The following is a 23,567-nucleotide window of genomic DNA, read 5'->3' as shown; positions in this document are numbered from 1 at the left end:
AAACAGACTTTAAACCATCAAAGATCAAAAGAGACAAAGAAGGCCATTACATAATGGTAAAGGGATCAATTCAACAGGAAGAGCTAACTATCCTAAATATATATGCACCCAATACAGGAGCACCCAGATTCATAAAGCAAGTCCTTAGAGACCTACGAAGAGACTAAGACTCCCATACAATAATAATGGGAGACTTCAACACTCCACTGTCAACATTAGACAGATCAACGAGACAGAAAGTTAACAAGGATATCCAGGAATTGAACTCATCTCTGCAGCAAGCAGACCTAATAGACATCTATAGAACTCTCCACCCCAAATCAACAGAATATACATTCTTCTCAGCACCACATCGTACTTACTCCAAAATCGACCACGTAATTGGAAGTAAAGCACTCCTCAGCAAATGTACAAGAACAGAAATTATAACAAACTGTCTCTCAGACCACAGTGCAAACAAACTAGAACTCAGGACTAAGAAACTCAATCAAAACCGCTCAACTACATGGAAACTGAACAACCTGCTCCTGAATGACTACTGGGTACATAACGAAATGAAGGCAGAAATAAAGATGTTCTTTGAAACCAATGAGAACAAAGATACAACATACCAGAATCTCTGGGACACATTTAAAGCAGTGTGTAGAGGGAAATTTATAGCACTAAATGCCCACAAGAGAAAGCAGGAAAGATCTAAAATTGACACTCTAACATCGCAATTAAAAGAACTAGAGAAGCAAGAGCAAACACATTCGAAAGCTAGCAGAAGGCAAGAAATAACTAAGATCAGAGCAGAACTGAAGGAGATAGAGACACAAAAAACTCTCCAAAAAATCAATGAATCCAGGAGTTGGTTTTTTGAAAAGATCAACAAAATTGACAGACCACTAGCAAGACTAATAAAGAAAAGAGAGAAGAATCAAATCGACGCAATTAAAAATGATAAAGGGGATATCACCACCGACCCCACAGAAATACAAACTACCATCAGAGAATACTATAAACACCTCTACGCAAATAAACTGGAAAATCTAGAAGAAATGGATAATTTCCTGGACACTTACACTCTTCCAAGACTAAACCAGGAAGAAGTTGAATCCCTGAATAGACCAATAGCAGGCTCTGAAATTGAGGCAATAATTAATAGCCTACCAACCAAAAAAAGTCCAGGACCAGATGGATTCACAGCTGAATTCTACCAGAGGTACAAGGAGGAGTTGGTACCATTCCTTCTGAAACTATTCCAATCAATAGAAAAAGAGGGAATCCTCCCTAACTCATTTTATGAGGCCAACATCATCCTGATACCAAAGCCTGGCAGAGACACAACAAAAAAAGAGAATTTTAGACCAATATCCCTGATGAACATCGATGCAAAAATCCTCAATAAAATACTGGCAAACCGGATTCAGCAACACATCAAAAAGCTTATCCACCATGATCAAGTGGGCTTCATCCCTGGGATGCAAGGCTGGTTCAACATTCGCAAATCAATAAACATAATCCAGCATATAAACAGAACCAAAGACAAGAACCACATGATTATCTCAATAGATGCAGAAAAGGCTTTTGACAAAATTCAACAGCCCTTCATGCTAAAAACGCTCAATAAATTCGGTATTGATGGAACGTACCTCAAAATAATAAGAGCTATTTATGACAAACCCACAGCCAATATCATACTGAATGGGCAAAAACTGGAAAAATTCCCTTTGAAAACTGGCACAAGACAGGGATGCCCTCTCTCACCACTCCTATTCAACGTAGTGTTGGAAGTTCTGGCTAGGGCAATCAGGCAAGAGAAAGAAATCAAGGGTATTCAGTTAGGAAAAGAAGAAGTCAAACTGTCCCTGTTTGCAGATGACATGATTGTATATTTAGAAAACCCCATTGTCTCAGCCCAAAATCTCCTTAAGCTGATAAGCAACTTCAGCAAAGTCTCAGGATACAAAATTAATGTGCAAAAATCACAAGCATTCTTATACACCAGTAACAGACAAACAGAGAGCCAAATCAGGAATGAACTTCCATTCACAATTGCTTCAAAGAGAATAAAATACCTAGGAATCCAACTGACAAGGGATGTAAAGGACCTCTTCAAGGAGAACTACAAACCACTGCTCAGTGAAATAAAAGAGGACACAAACAAATGGAAGAACATACCATGCTCATGGATAGGAAGAATCAATATCGTGAAAATGGCCATACTGCCCAAGGTAATTTATAGATTCAATGCCATCCCCATCAAGCTACCAATGAGTTTCTTCACAGAATTGGAAAAAACTGCTTTAAAGTTCATATGGAACCAAAAAAGAGCCCGCATCTCCAAGACAATCCTAAGTCAAAAGAACAAAGCTGGAGGCATCACGCTACCTGACTTCAAACTATACTACAAGGCTACAGTAACCAAAACAGCATGGTACTGGTACCAAAACAGAGATATAGACCAATGGAACAGAACAGAGTCCTCAGAAATAATACCACACATCTACAGCCATCTGATCTTTGACAAACCTGAGAGAAACAAGAAATGGGGAAAGGATTCCCTATTTAATAAATGGTGCTGGGAAAATTGGCTAGCCATAAGTAGAAAGCTGAAACTGGATCCTTTCCTTACTCCTTATACGAAAATTAATTCAAGATGGATTAGAGACTTAAATATTAGACCTAATACCATAAAAATCCTAGAGGAAAACCTAGGTAGTACCATTCAGGACATAGGCATGGGCAAAGACTTCATGTCTAAAACACCAAAAGCAACGGCAGCAAAAGCCAAAATTGACAAATGGGATCTCATTAAATTAAAGAGCTTCTGCACAGCAAAAGAAACTACCATCAGAGTGAACAGGCAACCTACAGAATGGGAGAAAATTGTTGCAATCTACTCATCTGACAAAGGGCTAATATCCAGAACCTACAAAGAACTCAAACAAATTTACAAGAAAAAAACACACAACCCCATCAAAAAGTGGGCAAAGGATATGAACAGACATTTCTCAAAAGAAGACATTCATACAGCCACCAGACACATGAAAAAATGCTCATCATCACTGGCCATCAGAGAAATGCAAATCAAAACCACAATGAGATACCATCTCACACCAGTTAGAATGGCGATCATTAAAAAGTCAGGAAACAACAGGTGCTGGAGAGGATGTGGAGAAATAGGAACACTTTTACACTGTTGGTGGGATTGTAAACTAGTTCAACCATTATGGAAAACAGTATGGCGATTCCTCAAAGATCTAGAACTAGATGTACCATATGACCCAGCCATCCCATTACTGGGTATATACCCAAAGGATTATAAATTATGCTGCTATAAAGACACATGCACACGTATGTTTATTGCAGCACTATTCACAATAGCAAAGACTTGGAATCAACCCAAATGTCCATCAGTGACAGATTGGATTAAGAAAATGTGGCACATATACACCATGGAATACTATGCAGCCATCAAAAAGGATGAATTTGCGTCCTTTGTAGGGACATGGATGCAGCTGGAAACCATCATTCTTAGCAAACTATCACAAGAACAGAAAACCAAACACTGCATGTTCTCACTCATAGGTGGGAACTGAACAATAAGATCACTTGGACTCAGGAAGGGGAACATCACACACAGGGGCCTATCATGGGGAGGGGGGAGGAGGGAGGGGGGAGGGATTGCATTGGGAGTTATACCTGATGTAAATGACGAGTTGATGGGTGCTGACGAGTTGATGGGTGCAGCACACCAACATGGCACAAGTATACATATGTAACAAACCTGCACGTTATGCACATGTACCCTACAACTTAAAGTAGAATAATAATAAATAAATTTAAAAAAAATAAAAATAAAAAATAAAAAATAATAATAATAAAAAAAGAACAATGAGCTGGGAAATATTCCCTCTTCCTCAATTTTCTGGAAGAGTTAGTGTTGAATTGGTATTGTTTATTCCTTAAATTTTTGGTACAATTCATCGATGAAGTCATCTGGGGCCTGATGTTTTCTTTGTGGAAAGGGTTTTAATTACCAATTCAATTGTATTAATAGATGTAGGGCTATTCAAGTTATCTAATTGTTCTTGTGTGAGCTTTGGTAGTTTGTTTCTTTCAGAGAATTTATCCATTTTATTTAAATTGTCAAATTTATAGGCATATAATTGTTACAGTGTCCCATAATCCACTTACTATTTTGTGGATTCTGTAGTGGTATCATTTTTCTTATTTTTGACATTAGTGATGCATGTCTTCTCTCTGTTTTGTTGGTCAGTCTGGTATAGGCTTATCAATTTTATTGATCTTTTCAAAGAACCAGATTTTGGCTTCACTGATTTTTCTCTATTGTTTTCCTGTTTTCTATACCATTGACTCCCATCCTGGTCTTTTTTTATTTACATATTTCCTTTTTTCAGTTTATTTTGGGTTGAATTTGCTCTTCATTTCCTAGTGTTTTAATATGAAATTGAGGTCATTGACTTTAGAACCTTTGTTCTTTGCTAATGTAAGTGTTTTCATGCTATAAATTTTCCCCTTTTACTACTTTAGCAGCATCTTGCAAATTCTGCTATGTTGTATTTTCACTTTCATTCAGATCAAAATATATTCTAATAACCCTTTAGGCCTCTTTGATCCATGGATTAGTTAAAAGGGTGTCATTTTGTTTTCAAATATTTGGAGAATTTTCAGGTATGTTTTTGTTATTGATTTGTAATTTAATTTTGTTTTAATGAGAACACATACTTTGTACGGCTTGGATTCTTTTAATTTTCTTACGGTTTCTTTTATTACCTTCAATGTGGTCTATCTTGAATGTTTCATGTACACTCGAAAGCAATGAGTATTCTTCTGTAGTTGGGTGGACTGTTCCATAATATAGTAAATTACACTATATTATGTCAATTAGTTTAATTTGGTTGGTAGCTGTTAGACTGACAGAAATTTATTGTTTATAGTTCTGGAGATTGGGAAGGCCAAGATCAAAGCACCCAGCAGATTCAGTGTCTGATGAGGGCCCATTCTTCATAATGGTGCCTTCTACATGTCCTCATATGGTGAAAAGGCAAAGGGGCTTCCTCAAGCCTCTTTTATAAGGGCACTAATCCCATTAATAAGAGTGAAGCCCCCCCCAAAGGTCTCACCTCTTAATGTTATCACACTGGGGATTTTCAACATATAATTTTGTGGGGACACAATCATTCAGACCACAGCAATAGTGTTGTTGAAATCTTTTACATCCTTACTGATTTTCTACTTATCCCATCAAATTTTTTTTTTGGTTTGTTTTTAGATGGCGTCTCGCTCTGTTGCACAGGCTGGAGTGCAATGGCGTGATCTCAGCTCACTGCAACCCCCACCTCCCAGGTTTAAATGATCCTCCTGCCTCAGCCTCCCGAGTAGCTGGGACTACAGGCGCCCACCACCATGCCCAGCTAATTTTAATATTTTTAATAGAGACGGGGTTTCACCATGTTGGTCAGGATGGTCTCGATCTCCTGACCTCAGGATCTGCCTGCCTCGGCCTCCTAAAGTGCTGGGATTACAGGCATGAACCACCACGCCTGACCTTATCCCATAAAATTTTAAGAGAGGGGTATTGAAGTCTCCAGTCAGAATCATGGATTTGTCTATTTTTTCTTGTAGTTGTCAGTTTTTGTTCCATATATTTTGAAGCTCTTTTATTAGCTGCATAAACATTTAGAAACTTTATTTCTTCCTGATGAATGGAACCCTTTGTCATTATGAAATGACCTTCTATATTCCTAACGATGTCATTTGTGCTGAAATCTACACTGTCTGAAGTTAACAGCCACTATATTTTCCATATTTGTTTCCTTTTAACCTATTTGTCTCTTTATATTTAAAGTATGGTTCTTGCAGGCAGCAGATATGGTTAGGTCTTGCATTTTTACCCTATTTGACAATCTCTGCCTTTTCACTGGAGTGTTGAGGTAATTTTCATTTAATGTAATTTTAGGTATGCTTAGATTTAAATCTATCATGTTTTCTATTTGTTCCATTTTATTTTTCTTCCATCTTTCCTCTTTGGCTTCTCTGGAATTGAATATATTTTATTATTCCATTTTGTCTTGTTTTCGATTATTGACTATAACTCCTTGTTTTGTTACTTTAATGGTTGCTGACCCTTCAGACATTATAAGTATAATAGAGAAATAATACAAACAAATTTATATCTACATGCCTTATATGTAATGGACCAATTTCTTGACAGATACACATCATCGAAGCTCACTCAAAAAGAAATAGGTAACCTGGGTAGTTTGAGATCCGTCAAGGAAATGTGATTTGTAGTTAAAAAGCTTCCAGGCCCAGGTGGTTTCACTCACAAATTCTACCAAACATTTAAGAAAGAAATAAAATCAGTTGTACATAATCTTAAGAAAAGAAGGAGGAGGAGGAGGAGGAGGAGGAGGAGGAGGAGGAGAAGGAGGAGGAGGAGACCTTCCCAACTCATTGTATGAGGCCAGTGTTACCTTAATACTAAAGCTAGGTAAAGATACTACATGTGAAGAAAACTACAGACCAGTATTTCTTATGAATATAAGATGAGAAGAGTCAGCGTGGTGTGTGCTGTTTCCCAGCCAAATTTAATTATGCAGGTGCAAGATAGGTGGACTGTTGGATTTAACCAGACTTAGAATTTGACCATTTGAGTAAAAAGTAAGAGAGGAGCAAGGGAATTGAGAGCACATGGAAAGGAATTAAAATAATGGTTGGCCATGGAATTTATGTAGAGTATGGAGGGAAGTGTGGACATGAAGAAGAGTGGGAGTAGTAGGTTCATTGAGTGGGACTAACATATCATTAGAATTGGGAAATGATAAGAAATGAGTTAGAAGGAGGTGGTAGTTGCAGATTGGGATGATTGAAACTCAGAAAAGAGAGGAACAGTAGCTTTTTTTTTTTTTTTTTTTTTTTTTGAGATGGAGTCTCACTCTGTCGTCCAGGCTGGAGTGCAGTGGTATGATCTCAGCTCACTGCAACTCTCCGCCTCCCGGATTTAAGCAATTCTCCTGTCTCAGCCTCCCAAGTAGCTGGGACTACAGGCGCCCACCACCATGCCCGGCTAATTTTTGTATTTTTAGTAGAGACGGGGTTTCACCATATTGGTAAGGCTGGCCTCAAACTCCTGACCTCAGGTGATCCGCCTGCCTCAGCCTCCCAAAGTGCTGGGATTACAAGCGTGAGCCACCGCGCCCGGCCAAGAAATAATAGCTTCTCCTAATGTTAAAGTCAATGATACAACCATGTGGGTTAGCAGTTCAAGTAGGGTGGAGGACAAGATAATTAGAGGAGAGGAAGTCAGGGAGCTGAGAGAAAGATAATCTATGTGGTTACTAAAATGACCAAGAATTATGACAGGAATAGTGTTAGTGAGAGTGACAGTGAGCCAGGTGCTAAAATCTTTGAGTAAGGGTGAGTGTTCTGGGATCAGTAGTTGACTGCCCTGAGTACAGATAATAGATGGTATAGTCTTTGATGACATGAGATTTAAAGCTGGGGGTTACTATTGAGAAGGAAGGGAGAATGTTCTGGAAGCAACAATGAGAAGGAGATCTTTTCCATCTCCAGGCCCTGTGGTGCTTGAGGTTAGGAAGAGAAAGCAGCACCATTTAAAAGGGTTTCAGCGAGTGAAGACCTTAGAGGAGAATTTGATTTCAGTTAAGCACAAAAATGAAGGGAATGTATAAAGAAGCAGTTGTGGATACAGGGGAATGGTGATGACTGACCAGAAATTCCAAGAAGTAAAGTGGAAGAATTTCAGAAGTTGGGGAGAGTAGGGATATGGGGTCATAAAAGGGATATACAGAGGAGACTTGGAGTGACCGATATCAACAGGTAAAAGCCATGATGAAATGATTTATCATCAGAAGCAGAACCAGTAGGATGTGTGTGGCCAGAGGTGGAGGGGGGAGTGAAGAGAGAGAGAGAGAGAGAGAGAGAGAGAGAGAGAGAGAGAGAGACCTTTTATAAAGAATTGACATATACAATTGTTAGATTGTGTGAGAACTGGCTAAACAAATCCAAAATCTATACTGCAGCCAGTCAGGAAGGGAGGATCACAGGCAGTTTAGAACTCATGGACGCAGGCTGAAACTTTTATCTGCAAGAAGTCATGAAGGAAGGATAATGAGCAGAATGGAATCGTATGGATATATGGGCCAAAGCTGTGGTCTACTGGTGGAATTTCTTCTCTCTCCCAGGGAAATCTCAGCTCTGCTTTTACAGCCTTTTAATAGATTCAGTCAGGTCCGTCCAGGATAAAATTCCTTACTTAAAGTTAACTGATTAGGGACTTAGTCACACCTGCAAAATATCTTCACTGAAACACCTAGATTAGTGTTTGACTAAATAACTGGAAACTGTAGCGTAGCCAAGTTGGCACATCAAAAAGGCATCACAGTTGACTTGGTCTTACTATTTTATCTAATCTGACATTTTCTGCCTTGTAATTGGGGTGTTTAGACTATTTACATATAATGTGATTACTGATAATAGCCAGGTTTAAGTCTATCATCTTGTTATTTTCTATTTGTCCCATCTGGTTTTTATTCCTCTTTTCCTGCCTTGTTCTGAATTGAGGATTTTTTTGTGTGTGAGTCCGCTTTACCTCCTTTTCCAGCTTATTAACTATAAGTTTTGTTTTGTTATTTTAGTGGTTGTTTTAGAGTTTGTAGTCTATATCTTTAACTTATCATAATCTACGTTTAAGTTATAGCTTACTGCCTTAAAAATAGTATAAGCTCCTTAAAATAGTATATTTTCATTTCCCCCTCCCAACCTCTGTGTTTTGTCATATATTTTACTTTAAATTATGTTATAAACCCCACAATACATTGTTATTATTTTTGTTTAACTATCCAATTATCTTTTAAATAGATTTAAATAACAAGAAAACAATCTTGTATATTTATTTATGTAGTTATCATTTCCAGTGCCCTTCATTCCTTTTGGTTCATTCCATTTGGTTCATTCCGTATTTCCATTTGGTATCATCTTCTTCCTGGGGGACTTCCTAGGGGACTTCTTGTAGTGCAGGTCAGCTGGTGATAAATTCTTTTGGCTATTGTATGTCTGAAAAATCTTTATTTCATCTTTATTTTGAAAACTATTTCCATTGGGCAAAGATTTCTAGATTGACAGTTCATTTTTCCTGCAGTCCTTTAAAGATGTTGCTCTGCTGTTCTCTTGCTCGATTTTTACAATGAGAAGTCTGCTCTTATTCTTTGTTCCTTTGAATATAATGTGTCTTTTTTCCCCTGGCTGCTGTTAACATTTTACTTTGCATTTAAGAGTGTTCAAATTTTTCTCCTTTGGCTGCTTCGAATATTTTGTCTTTATCACTGGTTTTGAGCAATTTGATTATTATATGCCTTGGCTTGGTTTTCTTCATGTTTCTTGAGGTTCTTTGAACTTCTTGAATGCTTGGATTTATATATTTCATCAAACTTGAAAATTTTTGGCCGTATTTCTTCAAATATTTTTCTGCCTTCTTCCCTTTCGGAGACTCCAATTACATGTGTATTACATTGCTTAAAGTTGTCCCACAGCTTGCTGATGCTTCTTTTGATTTTTAAAGATTCTCTTTTCTCTATGTGTTTCATTTTGGATAGCTCTATTGCTATGCCTTCAGGTTTACTGATCTTCTCCCATGTCTAATTTGATCTTAATCTCATCCAGTATATTTTTCATCTCATACATTGTACTTTCCATCTCTATGAGTTCAATTAGGGTCTTTTTGATATCTTCTATGTCTCAAGTTAATTCTTTGTACATATGTAATATGGTTAATAACAAATATTTTCATGTGTCCTTGGCTAACTGTAACATTTATGTCCATTTTGGGATGGCTTCCATTGATTGATTGATTTTTCTCCTCATTATGGATTGTGTTCTCCTTGTTTGCACACCTGGTAACCTTTGATTGGATGCTGGATAATGTAAATTTCACACTGCTGTGTGCTGGATATTTTTGTGTTCCTATAAATCTTCTTGAGGCTTGCTCTGGGATACAGTAGGGTTACTTGGAAAAAGTTTGACCCTTAGAGGCCTCACTTGTATAATTTTTTATGTGAATCTGAAATAGTACTTGATCTAGAGCTAATTGTCTCCCATTACTGAGACAAGACCTTCCTGAGTACTCTACCCAATGCTTTGTGAGTTATGAAGTGTTCCATTCTGGCTAGTGGGTATGGACACTATTACCGGTCTCATGTGAGTGCTGCATTACCTTTAACCCTTTTGAATGGCTTTTTCCTTGGCTTTGGGTAGTTTCCTCACATGCATATGCTGATCTGGGGTAACATTTGCAGATCTCCAAAAGTTTCTTTTTGTGCATCTCCTTCCTCTTCAATACTCTGACCTACGAACTCTAGCCACTACTCTCACCCACATCTTCTCAACTCAAGGAGTGTGCTGGGATCCCCCTTATTGTGTTGTAACCTAAAAACTCTCTCATGGCAGCAAGTTGGGCAACCTTAGGGCTCATCTCATTTCTTTCTCATTTTTCAGGAATCACTATTTTTCATTGCCTGATAGCTAGTGTCTCAAAAACCCTTGTTTCATATATTTTGTCTGGAGTTTTCGGGGAGGTTGTGTCAAGTAGAAAGGTAAATTTGGTACCTATTACTCCATCTTGGCTGGAAGCAGAAGTATTATCTCATTTAATATTTTTATATAAGAACTTTATTTAGATATAATTCATATAGCATAAAATTTATCCATTTAAAGTATAAAAATCAATATTTTAGTATAGTCACAGAGTTGTGCAACCATTACCATAACCAATTTTAAAACATTCTCATCACCCCAAAAAAGAAGCCCCATACTTATTAGCAATCACTCTTCAGTTTCCCCCACTAACCTTTCCCCAGCTCTAAACAACAATTAATCTACTTTCTGTCTGTATAGAGGTGCCTGTTCTGTCCACTTCTTATAACCGGGCTCATACAATATGTGGACTTTTGTGAGTAGCTTCTTTCGCATGGCATATTTTCAAGGTTCATCTGTGTTATGGCAGATATCAGTACTTCATTATTTTTTTCCCAAATAATATTTAATTAAATAGATATAGCACATTATTTATATCTGTATATAGGGGTGTGTGTGTTTGTGTGTGTGTGTGTTTGTATAGTTGATAAACATCCGATTGTTTCTATCTTTTGGCAATTATGAATAATGTGGCAATATAAATATTCATGTGCAAATTTTTGTGGGATCATACACCTTCATTTCTCTTGAGCACGTACTTAGGAGTGGAATTACTGGGTCACATGGTAACTTTATGTTAATTTTTTGAGACTGTCCTACTTAATTTTAATCCTTATAGTTGTGTGAGGAAGGCTCTGTCATCTCCATTCTACAGAGAAGTCATGGCAGTTCAACTAGGTTAAGTAATTTGCCCAATGTTGCGCTACTAGCAAGTAATGAAATCAGGTTTTCTTGGCAAATAGTCACTCTCATATACTGTTGTCAAGACGATAAGATTGATAAAATTGTTTAGAAGAGCAATTTAGCAATATATGTTCAAAATGTTAAATGCGTACACTTACAACCCAGTAGCTTCTCATCTAGAAATTTATCCAACACAAATACTACCACTTCTACCAAAATATGTGTACCAAAATATTTATTGTAAAGTCATTGTAATAAAAACAATTCAGACACATAAATGGCCAGCAGTAGTGGATTGTACATCCATACAATGCAACCATCAAAGAGAATATGAAGATATATGCTGATCGAAAAAATGCTCAATAAATAGTAAAAATAAAATCAAAGAGCAGAATAGTATGTATGGTAGTGATCCCATTTGTGGGGAAAACCAAGAAAGACATATGCTTGTACATGTACTGGAAATTACTGAAACACAGAAATACATTACTTATATGTGAAAAATGGGAATAAGAGTACTTTTATTTTTCATTTTATGTTTCTCTGTGCTGTTTTAGCTATTGGTCATGATTTTGTATGACTTCTATACATGTAAAAAGTGATTTTTTAAATACCAGGTATTCTGACTCCAAATCCAGTGCTCTCCCTCATACATCATAACTGTACAATATTTCCATCTTCAAAACTACCACTGAGGCCCAGCATGCTGCCTTACATATAAGAAGCACTGAAATAACTGTCAGAAAGATAAAGAATTCGTCCCCTTTAAGAAAAGGCTAATTGATGCCACAAAGCAGGTTATAAAAATGGTTGAGAAACTTGTTTCAGAAAAGAAACTCATTCAATTGTAACAGAAAATTGATAAGAGAGGGATTAGAGTAAGTTAGAAGTGAGAAGTCTGGTGGTTGCCAGAGCAACGTCTTCCTGATTGGAAGGAATCTCTCGCTGGAGAAGGGCTGTTGATGCAGGCACTGCTGCCTCCATCTTCTTTGTTTTCATTTAGCTTTGATCATCAGGCAATGAGAAAGTAAGCTAGAAGGAGTTCTAGGAGTCAGTGGCATAACCACAGCAACAGGCATGCTGGGACCTGACAGGGAAAGAGGACAGAGTAGATTGGTAGGCAGCAATAGGGAGAAAGAAGGGCCCAACCTGAAGAAGGGAGATTGCCAAAAGTTCAAGTTACAGGGTTCAAGGTAATGAGGCTAATTCAAGCCTTATTTGTACTGGTTTGAGAGCCAATTTGGAGTCTGGGGCCCAGGAACAGTAGTATTTGCACAGCGGTGATAATCATAGAAATTTGGGTAGAAGTTTCTGGATTCAGGGGATTGAGCTGGTTTGAAGAGAACATGGTCTAGTTCCCCTCTCAACCTAAGAAGACAGACTGGGCAAGGTCTAGGCTGGTGGGGGCAGGGTGAGGATGGCATTCAATACAGCCACAGAAGCTACTAGAAGCTCCATGAGAGTAGGGGCTGCTCTTATTCACTGCCGTATCCCCAATGCCTAGAATAATTTTTGACACAGATGGTAAATATGTGTCAAATGAGTGAAGCCCAGTTCTTTAGATTAGGGCTTTCCTCAGACACACCAGATCATGTGCTTAGGGCATCAGGCTAATTCTGAACTTCAGCCACCAGTGGGAAAAAGCTCTTGTTATATTTTCCATCTTGGCAGGAGCTGGGTGAGGCTGACCATGAAGGCTAAAGACCTTCAGTTCCTACAAATGGGCAAGTCTCTGGCAGGTAGAGACCAACAGCCACAAAATTTCTTCTAATCATATCGCAAATGTTACCTCCCCGGAAAGACCTTTTCTGACTACTATAGCTAAGATGCCCCTCAATACTCACCAGGTGATCCTCTGTCCCACTGCTCTGTTTTATTCACTATCTGAAAACACCTGAGGTATTTGTCAATGGGTTCAGTGTCTGTGTCTTTCCACTAGAATTTAAGCTTCACAAAAGCTGGAACTTTGTCTCATTCATTCCTACATTTCTGGCACCTAGAACAAGCGCTTGGTACACAATCAGTGCTCAGTAAATGTTTGTTGAAACCCGGGCTGGAGGAACCAGTCATCTAGCATAAGAACTATTTCCCACTTTTTTATCAGAGGAGAAATGAAAGCTCAAGTTTAATTTACACCGTGATTCAACAACTGAGTTTAGTGACGAAGGTACCAATTTATTTTTGTTTCTATTTATTTACATTTTAATCTATTGAGCAGATATTTTCTATATTAACCATTTTATATTAAACTAGAAAAATTGTCAAAAAGAACTCATATGTTAATCTATGACTACCTCTATCTATGTCTGAAGAAATGTTTGGGCCGGGCACGGTGGATCACGCCGGGTCACGCCTGTAATCCCAGCACTTTGGGAGGCCAAGGTGGACGGATCATGAGGTCAGGAGATCGAGACCATCCTGGACAACGTGGTGAAACCCCATCCCCACTAAAAATACAAAAATTAGCCTGGCATGGTGGTGTGTGCCTGTAATCCCAGCTACTCAGGAGGCTGAGCCAGCAGAATCACTTAAACCCGGGAGGTGGAGGTTGCAGTGAGCTGAGATGGCACCATTGCACTCTGGGTGACAGAGCGAGACTCCATCTAAAGAAAGAAAGAGAGAAAGAGAGAAAGAAAGAAAGAAAGAAGGAAGGAAGGAAGGAAGGAAGGAAGGAAGGAAGGAAGGAAGGAAGGAAGGAAAGAAAGAAAGGTTTGACTAGTCTATAGTCAAATCCAAGTTAACAGTTCTGAAGATGGTGTTTCTCAGGGGAGGTAAAAAGGCCTCCAGCATCAGAATCACTTATCAAAAATTCATATTCCTAGGCCTTCCTTCTAGAACTATCAAATCATAATCTGAGGGACAACCCAGAAACCTACATTTTAAACAAGCTCTCCAGGTAATTATTGTCAAGAACTGTGAAGGATCTGATATTGTTTTCTACTTGCAAGCTAACAAGTTATCCTGTCATGATTTCATGAATACTTGTAGAAGATATAAAACTCCTGGGCCAGAGACAGGAGTTATTATCATTATTAAATAATAATGTAATATTATTATTATATTATTATTTTTTTTGAGACAGGATCTTGCTCTGTCACCCAGACTGCAGTGCAGTGGCGCAATCATAGCTCACTGTAGCCTCAAACTCCTGGGCTCAAGAGATCCTCCCACCTCAGCCTCTCGAGTAGCTGGGAATGCAACCGTGCACCACTATGCCCAGCTAATTTAAAAAAATTTTTTTTAGAGACAGGGTCTTGCTATGTTGCCTGGGCTGGTCTCAGCCTCTCAAAGCACTGAGATACAGGTGTGAGCCAGTGGGCCTGGCATTACAGTTGTTACTATTATTTACAGCAGAAGCAATATCCAGAGTATCAGCATGTGTGCCAGTTTCCTGTACCCTAATTCTCACAGGATGACTTGAAGAGCGCCAGGTGATGCAAGCATCTGGGTTGTGTTACAGAAGAGGAAACTGACTGGGGGCAGTGGCTCACGACTGTAATCCCAGCACTTTGGGAGGCTGAGGCAGGGAGGATCACTTGAGCCCAGGAGTTTGAGACCAGCTTGAGCAACATAGTGAGACTTTATCTCTATAAATAAATGAATAATAAAAAAGCAAGAGAAAACCCAAGCTTAACAAACCTAAATCTTTTTTAAAAATTTATTTATTATACTTTAAGTTCTGGGGTACATGTACAGAACGTGCAGGTTTATTACATAGGTAAACACGTGCCATGGTGGTCTGCTGCACCCATGAATCCGTCATCTGCATTAGGTATTTCTCCTCATGCTATCCCTCCCCTAGCCCCCCACCTCCCAACAGGCCCCAGTGGGTGATGTTCCCCTCCCTGTGTCCATGTGTTCTCATTGTTCAATTCCCACTTCTTTTATAATGGGTAGTAAGCCTGCCTAACCTTTACCCTAGAAGGAAAAGTTATCTTTATTACGCAGGACAGAAATAAGCCTGCTCTTTGTTTTTGAGGGAGACACCATCTCTGTCTTCCAAGGCTGTGTTCTATACAAACACCCTTGAAAATATAGTCTGCAACAAAGAAAGTCAGTGCCACTACTCACAAGATATGCAGGCACCATGGAGAATTATTTCCCAACAATTGTGTTGTCCACTCAGGTTTGGGAATCATTGCCTTAAGAAGAGTTAGCCATATCTGCAGAGCTACCCTAGCACACCAAAACCTGTTAGGTGCTGGCAAATATTCTACCTTGCTCTGCTCTTCCCAGCTTGACCTGGCCATTTTCCTCTAGCCATGTTGTCTAAGGTCATGCTATTCCCTTCCAGGTAAACTTTTACACTGGAAAATAGACTCACAAGCTAGCTCACAGCACTGGGAGCTCCCACTAAAGAATCTGCTTGAAGAAGTAAGAAGTGCCTAGAAGGAGAGCAAATAACAGTAAGATAAAAGCTTACACATTTATTTGCTAACTAAACAGATATTTATTGAGAACTTACTGTGTCCTAGCACTGTGTTAGACACTGGGGCTATTAAGATTCATTCCTCCAAAATGAAAGTTGATGTGCCATTTATGTGCCAGATACAAGTGAGAGTAAACTTTAAATAAAAATACTATCATTTCCCTCAAGAAAGTTAATAAAGGGGATAGCTGTGTAAAAAAATATTGTGCATTTGAAGCAGATACAACCAGTCTGAAAAATAACCACAAAAATAATTGTGCAATGGTGTGATAAATGCTGTAACAGAAGTAATGTACAAGGTACATGGAAGACACTGAGAAGTGAATAACCAGTTATTCCCCAAGGAACATAAAGGAGGTCAGGGCAGGGCAGGGAAGGCTTCACCACAGAGAGGATGACTGCACTAAGTCTTGAAGCAAAAGTAGGAGTCTTCCAGATAGGCAAGGGGTTCCAATCAGAAAAAAGAATACGGACAAAAGCACAGAGGCATGGAACACAATGGTGTGTTTGAGAAATTCCAAGTAGTTTGGTATGAGTGGCATATGAGGTGTGACTGGGAAAGATGAAAGTATAATGCTGGAGGGATAGGCAAGGGCTAGATCTTTCAGGGCCTTATCTACTGTGCTGAAAAACCTGGGTGTATCCTAGAGGTCATGGGGCCTCACTGAAGGGCAAACCATAAACTGCAAAATTAGATTTGCATTTTAGCAAAAAGGAGCAGGAGAAAACAATGATGAATGAGAGTTGACCAAGCAGGTTTGGTAAGGGGTGGTGAGAGTGGTCCATGGAGAGAACAACATGTAAAAGGAAGCAGAGCCATGAAAGAATATGGTATGTTCAGAGAATATCAAGTAGCATGATGTGGCCAGAATGTAGGTACATGGGTGGTGAGGAGAGAGTGATAAAGCTATACAGGTAATTAAGATGGCAGATGATAAAGGACATTGTAGGGAGGCAATGTCGTGGAGTGGCTTAAGAGAATGGACTTTGGAGCCATACTGCCAGCATTTAAATCCCATTTCCTCAACTTACTAGCTGTGTGGCCTTGGGAAAAATATGAGACCTCTCTTGCTTTAGTTTTTTTTCACATGTAAAATGAGGATAATTACAACCATCACCCCAAAGATTTGTTTTGAGGATAAAATCATTCAATATGTAAAAATGAGCTAGATTGTTCCTGTATTTAGTAAGTACCATATCAATATTAGCTGCTCTTAGTATTTCAGACCATGTTAAGAAGTTTGAAGTTTAAATTTTTTTTTTGGCAATTGGAAGATTTCTGATGACCTTCAAAAGGAGTGGATATATACAAAGTGGTGTTTTAGGAAAACTAACACTGTGTCAAAAGTGTCAACGTGTTATTATACACAAATTGGCAGTGTAGGGAGGATGGCATGCACGCGGAAGAAACTAGAGGCATGTAACCCTGTTTGGAGAATGTTGTAGAAATTCAGAAGAAAGGATTTCTACAATATTTAATATGACAAAGATTTGACTAAAAGCAATGACAGTAAGAAAAGAAGAGTTCCATGTGAGGAGGAATTTGGAGGCAAATTGACAGAACTTGGGGAAAGTTGGATAAGGGGAGTGAAGGAGAGAAAGGTTCATATGAAGCTAGGGGTCCCAGGTTAATTCCACGTTTGTGTGTGCCATGGCAACTCTTCCTAACTTATGTTCTCCCCTCCAGGTCCTGGAGGCAGTGACTGCCCAACTCTGTTATATTTCCGTACCTTCCCAAAAGGGCTATTCTTTTCCAGCTTCAGGCCCTTCGGCATGAAAAAGTTAAGAAAACATTTGATATTTCTTGAAGAAGTTGACAGAATAAAGCTGACCTAAAGAATCTTCCCCAATCTCCTACCACTGTGTCCGGAATTGGTGCGTTCTTGGTCTCACTGACTTCAAGAATGAAGCCGCAGACCCTCACGGTGAGCGTTACAGTTCTTAAAGATGGGGTGTCCAGAGCTTGTTCCTTCAGACGTTCAGATGTGTCTGGAGCTTCTTCCTTCTGGTGGGTTCGTGGTCTCACTGTCAGGAGTGAAGCTGCGCACCTTCATGGTGAGTGTTACACCTCATAATGGCAGCATGGACCCAAAGAGCAAAAGAACAAAGCTTCCCCATTCTGGAAGGGGACTCCAGCACGTTGCCTCTGGTTGGCTCGGGCTCCCTTATCTGGCCCCACCCACATCTTGCTGATCAGTCCATTTTACAGAGAGCTGATTGGTCCACTTTACAGAGAGCTGATTGGTCCGTTTTGACAGAGTGCTGACTGGTGCGTTTACAATCCTTGAGCTAGACACAGAGTCGCAGAGTGCTAGTTAGCTAGATACAGAGTTAGGTAGATGCAGAGTATTGGTGTATTCACAAACCCTGAGCTAGACACAGAATGCTGATTGGTGCATTTACAATCCTTGAGCTAGACAGAGTCACAGAGTGCTAGGCCTCCAAGTCTCCACTAGGTTAGCTAGATACAGAGTACCAGTTGGTGTACTCACAAACCTTGAGCTAGACACAGAGTGCTGATTGGTGCACATACGATCCTCCCGCTAGATATAAAAGTTCTCCAAGTCCCCATCCAGTTCAGGAGCCCAGCTGGCTTCACCCAGTGGATCCTGCACCAGGCTGCAGGCGGAGCTGCCTGCCAGTTCCCAGCCTGGCCTGCACTCCTCAGCCCTTGGGCTGTCGTGACCGGGCACCACGGAGCAGGGGGCAGCGCCGGTCGGGGAGGCTCAGGCTGCGTGGGAGCCCACTGCAGGGGAGGAACTCAGACATAGTGGGCTGCAGGTCCCGAGCCCTGCCCCGCGGGGAAGCAGCTAAGGCCCCGCGAAAATTTGAGTGCGGTGCTGGCGGGCCGGCAATGCTGGGGGACCCGGCACAACCTCTGCAGCTGCTGGCCTGGGTGCTAAGCCCCTCACTGCCCTGGGCCGGCGGTGCCGGCCGGCCACTCCATGTGCGGGGCCCGCCAAGCCCCTGCCTGCGCCGGCCGGAACTCGCGCTGGCCCGCGAGCGCCCCGCACAGCCCCGGTTCCCACCTGTGCCTCTCCCTCCATACCTCCCCGCAAGCAGAGGGAGGCGGGTCTGGCCTCAGCCAGCCCAGAGAGGGGCTTCCACGGTGCCGTGGTGGGCTGAAGGGCTCCTCAAGCGCTGCCGGAGTGGACGCGGAGGCCGAAGAGGCACCGAGAGGGGGGCTGCTAGCACGTTGTCACCTCTCACCACCACTGCCAAATATCTAATAAAATGAACACATGCACACACACACATGAAATCATAATTAGAAAGATGCTAGCGATTTCAACAACAGCAAACAAGGAAAAGAGTAAAACTTCAAACTATAAATTCCCAAAAGCAGCAGAGCCAGAGAAGAAAATTAAAGGGCCTGGGGCATTGCTACAATGTTCTTAACTCTGTTCTCACCCCTAGAAGCAACACTTAGGGAAAAAAACAAGTCAACAAACTCCTGTGAGTTATCCATCACTGAAATCCACCAATTTGGAGAGTGGTCAACAGGACTGTGGGATGGAGGGGGAGGAGTTCAGAAACAGTATTTCGGGAAGAGTCCAGAAAATGTCCTCAAGAGGAGAAGCTCTAACAGATTACTGCAATATCTCAGCCAAAGCAGGCAGGGCTGCCAGGGCTTGCCATTTTCTTGAGGTTCCCTATTTCCCTGTTTCTTAGAAGTATTGAGCCAAAGCTTTGGGAGTGGACTATGCCACTGGCCAGTGGAAGTGGGACATCTATGGACATCTAACAAAACATCAGAAAACAGAGAAAAGAGTTCGGGCCCCTCAGCAAAGAGGGGCCAGCCTTAGCTGATCTTTTCCCTTCACAGAGTTTATCTGAAGGCTACAGAACAATGAATTGAACAGAACATTCTGCTTTCAAATAAGACCTTGGAGAGGAATAGAAAAGGGTCCTAGATAACCTAGGAAGGGTGTCATGGAGAATTAAATCAAATTATATCAAAGCGAATAGAAGTTCTGGCCAGACCTGCCCATGTTAAGCACAGGCAAATGGGGAAAGAAATGGCATGGCTACTATGCCAACATACCACCACAACCAAAGGAGAAAAAGGAAAAAACATAGCATGCAAACAAGAGATTAAATCCATATGGAGTAGCAATTGCAGTCTTGGGCATTTATCCCAGAGAAATGAAAATTTATAGTCACACAAAAACCTGTGCACAAATGCTCATAGCAGCTTTCCCCATAATAGTCCAAAACTGGAAACAACCCAGATGTACTTCAATGGGTGAATGGTTAAACAAACTGTGGTACATCCATATTATGGCATGTACTACTCAGCAATCTAAAAAAAACAAACTGTTGATCATGGAATAACTTGGATACATCTCCAGGAAATAGTAAGTGAAAAAAGCCAGTCCATAGAGGTCACATACTGTATATCTCCATTTATATAGCATGCTCAAAATGACAAAGTTCTAAAGGTGAACAAATTAGTGGTTTCCAGGGGTTAGGGATGGTGAGGGTCAAATGGGAGGTATGAGGGTGTGGTTATAAAAGGGCAATACAAGGAATTTTTGTGGTGTTGAAATTGTTCTGTATCTTGGCTGTGGTGGTGGATACATAAACCTACACAGGTGATAAATTGCATAGAGGTTAAATACACACACATACACACACACACATGCATCTGCATGCACTTGCACACACAAATGACTAGAAATAAAGCTGAGGACATCTGAATAAGATGGGTGAATTGTGTCAATGTCAATATCTTGGTTGCAATTTTATACTATAGTTTCGCAAGATGCATTATCTTTGGGGAAAATTGAACAAAAGTTACATAGGATCTCCCTGTATTATTTCTTAAAACTGTATGTGAAGTTACAATGATCCTAATTTCGAAATTCACTTAGAAAAACATGTGGAAGAAAACATAAACCAAGAAACATAAGAATGCTCAGAGTTTTTCAGTGTTAGAACTCAATAAAATATGAATTCAATAAATAAGAATTCAAAGACAAGATAATAACTGAACGAGGAGATGGCAGAACTAAAGAAACATAATAAGAACCAAACCAATAGCATTTCAGCATTAATAAAATGATATGGTTTGGCTGTGTCCCCACCCAAATCTCAACTTGAACTGTATCTTCCAGAATTCCCATGTAATGTGGGAGGGACCCAGTGGGAGGTAGTTGAATCATGGGGGCCAGTCTTTCCCATGCTATTCTCATGGTAGTGAATATGTCTCACGAGATCTGATGGCTTTATCCGGGGTTTCCGCTTTTGCTGCCTCCTCATTCTCTCTTGTTGCCACCGTGTAAGAAATGCCTTTCACCCTCCACCATGATTGTGAGAACTTCCCCAGCCATGTGGAACTGTAAGTCCAATTAAACCTCTTTTTCTTCCCAGTCTCAGGTATGTCTTTATCAGCAGCCTGAAAACAGACTAATACAGTAAATTGGTACGAGAAGAGTGGGGCATTGCTGAAAAGATACCCAAAAATGTGGAGGTGACTTTGGAACTGGGTAACAGGCAGAGGTTGGAACAGTTCAGAGGGCTCAGAAGAAGAAAGGAAAATGTGGGAAAGTATGGAACCTCCTAGAGACTTGTTGAATGGCTTTGACAAAAATGCTGATAGTGATATGAACAATAAGGTCCAGGATGAGGTGGTCTCAGATAGAGATGAGGAACTTGTTGGGAACTGGAGCAAAAGTGACTCTTGTTATGTTTTACCAAAGAGACTGGTGACATTTTGCCCCTGTCCTAGAGATTTGTGGAATTTTGAACTTCAGAGAGATAATTTAGGGCATCTGGCTGAAGAAATTTCTAAGCAGCAAAACATTCAAAAAGTGACTTGGGTGCTGTTAAAAGCATTCTATTTTAAAAGGGAAACAGAGCATAAAAGTTCAGAAAATTTGCAGCCTGACGATGCAGTAGAAAAGAAAAATCAATTTTTTGAGGAGAAATTCAAGCCAGCTGCAGAAATTTGCATGAGTAACGAGAAGCCAAATGTTAGTCCCCAAGACAGTGTGGAAAATGCCTCCAGGGCATGTCAGAGATCTTCACGCAGCCCTTCCCATCACAGGCCGGAGGCCCAGGAGAAAATGGTTTCCTAGGTCAGGCCCAGGATCCCCGTGCTGTGTGCAGCCTAGAGATGTGGTGCCCTGCATCCAAGCCGCTCCAACTGTGGCTGAAAGGGGCCAACATAGAACTTAGGCCATGGCTTCAGAGGGTGCAAGCCCCAAGACTTGGCAGCTTCCACAAGGTGTTGAGCCTGCAAGTGCACAGAAGTCAAGAATTGAGGTTTGGGAACCTCCGCCTAGATTTCGGAAGATGTGTGGAAATGCCTGGATGCCCAAGCAGAAGTTTGCTGCAAGGGCAAAGGCACTCATGGAGAACCTCTGCTAGGTCAGTGCTGAAGGGAAATGTGTGGTTGGAGCCGCCACACAGAGTCCCCACTGGGGCACTGCCTAGTGGAGCTGTGAGAAGAGGGCCACCATCCTCCAGACCCCAGAATGGCAGATCCACCAATAGCTTTGACCGTTCGCCTGGAAAAGTCACAGACACTCAATGCCAGCCTGTGAAAGCAGCTGGGAAGGAGGCTGTATCCTGCAAAGCCACGGGGGCAGAGCTGCCTAAGACCATGGGAACCCACCTCTTGCATCAGCATGACCTGGATGTGAGACCTGGAGTCAAAAAAGATCATTTTGGAACTTTAAAATTTGACTGCCCTGCTGGATTTCAGACTTGCACGGGCCCTGTAACCCCTTTATTTTGATCAATTTCTCCCATTTGGAATGGCTATATTTATCCGATTCCGGTACCCCCATTGTATCTATGAAGTAACTAGCTTGCTTTTGATTTTACAGGCTCATAGGCATAAGGGACTTGCTTTGTCTCATATGAGACTTTGGACTGTGGACTTTTGGTTTAATGCTGAAATGAGTTGAGACTTTGGGGGACTGTTGGGAAGGCATGATTGGTTTTGAAGTGTGAGGACATGAGATTTGGGAGGGGCAGGGGTGGAATGATATGGTTTGGCTGTGTCCCCACCCAAATCTCAACTTGAATTGTATTTCCCCAAATTCCCACGTGTTGTGGGAAGGACTCAGTGGGAGGTAACTGAATCATGGGGGCTGGTCTTCCCCGTGCTATGCTCGTGATAGTGAATAAGTCTCATGAGATCTGATGGGTTTATCAGGAGTTTCTGCTTTTGCTTCCTCCTCATTCTCTGCTGCCACTGCCAAGTAAGAAGTGCCGTTGGCCCTCCACCATAATTGTGAGACCTTCCCCAGCTACGTGGACTGTAAGTCTAATTAAACCTCGTTTTCTTCCCAGTCTCGGGTATGTCTTTATCAGCAGCATGAAAACAGACTAATACATAAATTAAATAGAAACAGCATGGCACAAAATAGCCATGACTGAAAATAAAATCACTGACATGAAAGAAAGTATTGTGATAATCATAGTGAAACAAAGGTAAAAGACAAAGGGATTAATTCAATTATAGACAGGACAGTAGTTACGGAAAAGAAGACAATCTAACTAGGCTGGTTAGGATCCCTAAAATCTATGGAGAAGCCAACAAATTGTACAGAAAAGGAATACAGGAATATAATAGAGGAAAATTTCTCTGAAATTAAAGAAGTGAATCTGTAGACAGAAAGGGCATACTATGCTCTAGAAAAAATTTAAGAGTAACTTGAGTTGAGACCTATGGTAAGTAAGGTTTTGAACATCAAGGATAAACAAATAATTATTTAGATGT

The sequence above is a fragment of the Macaca mulatta genome, chromosome X (genome assembly GCF_049350105.2).
Source record: "Macaca mulatta isolate MMU2019108-1 chromosome X, T2T-MMU8v2.0, whole genome shotgun sequence".
Classification (NCBI taxonomy): Eukaryota; Metazoa; Chordata; class Mammalia; order Primates; family Cercopithecidae; genus Macaca; species Macaca mulatta.
Note: the sequence above shows the minus strand (reverse complement) of the source record.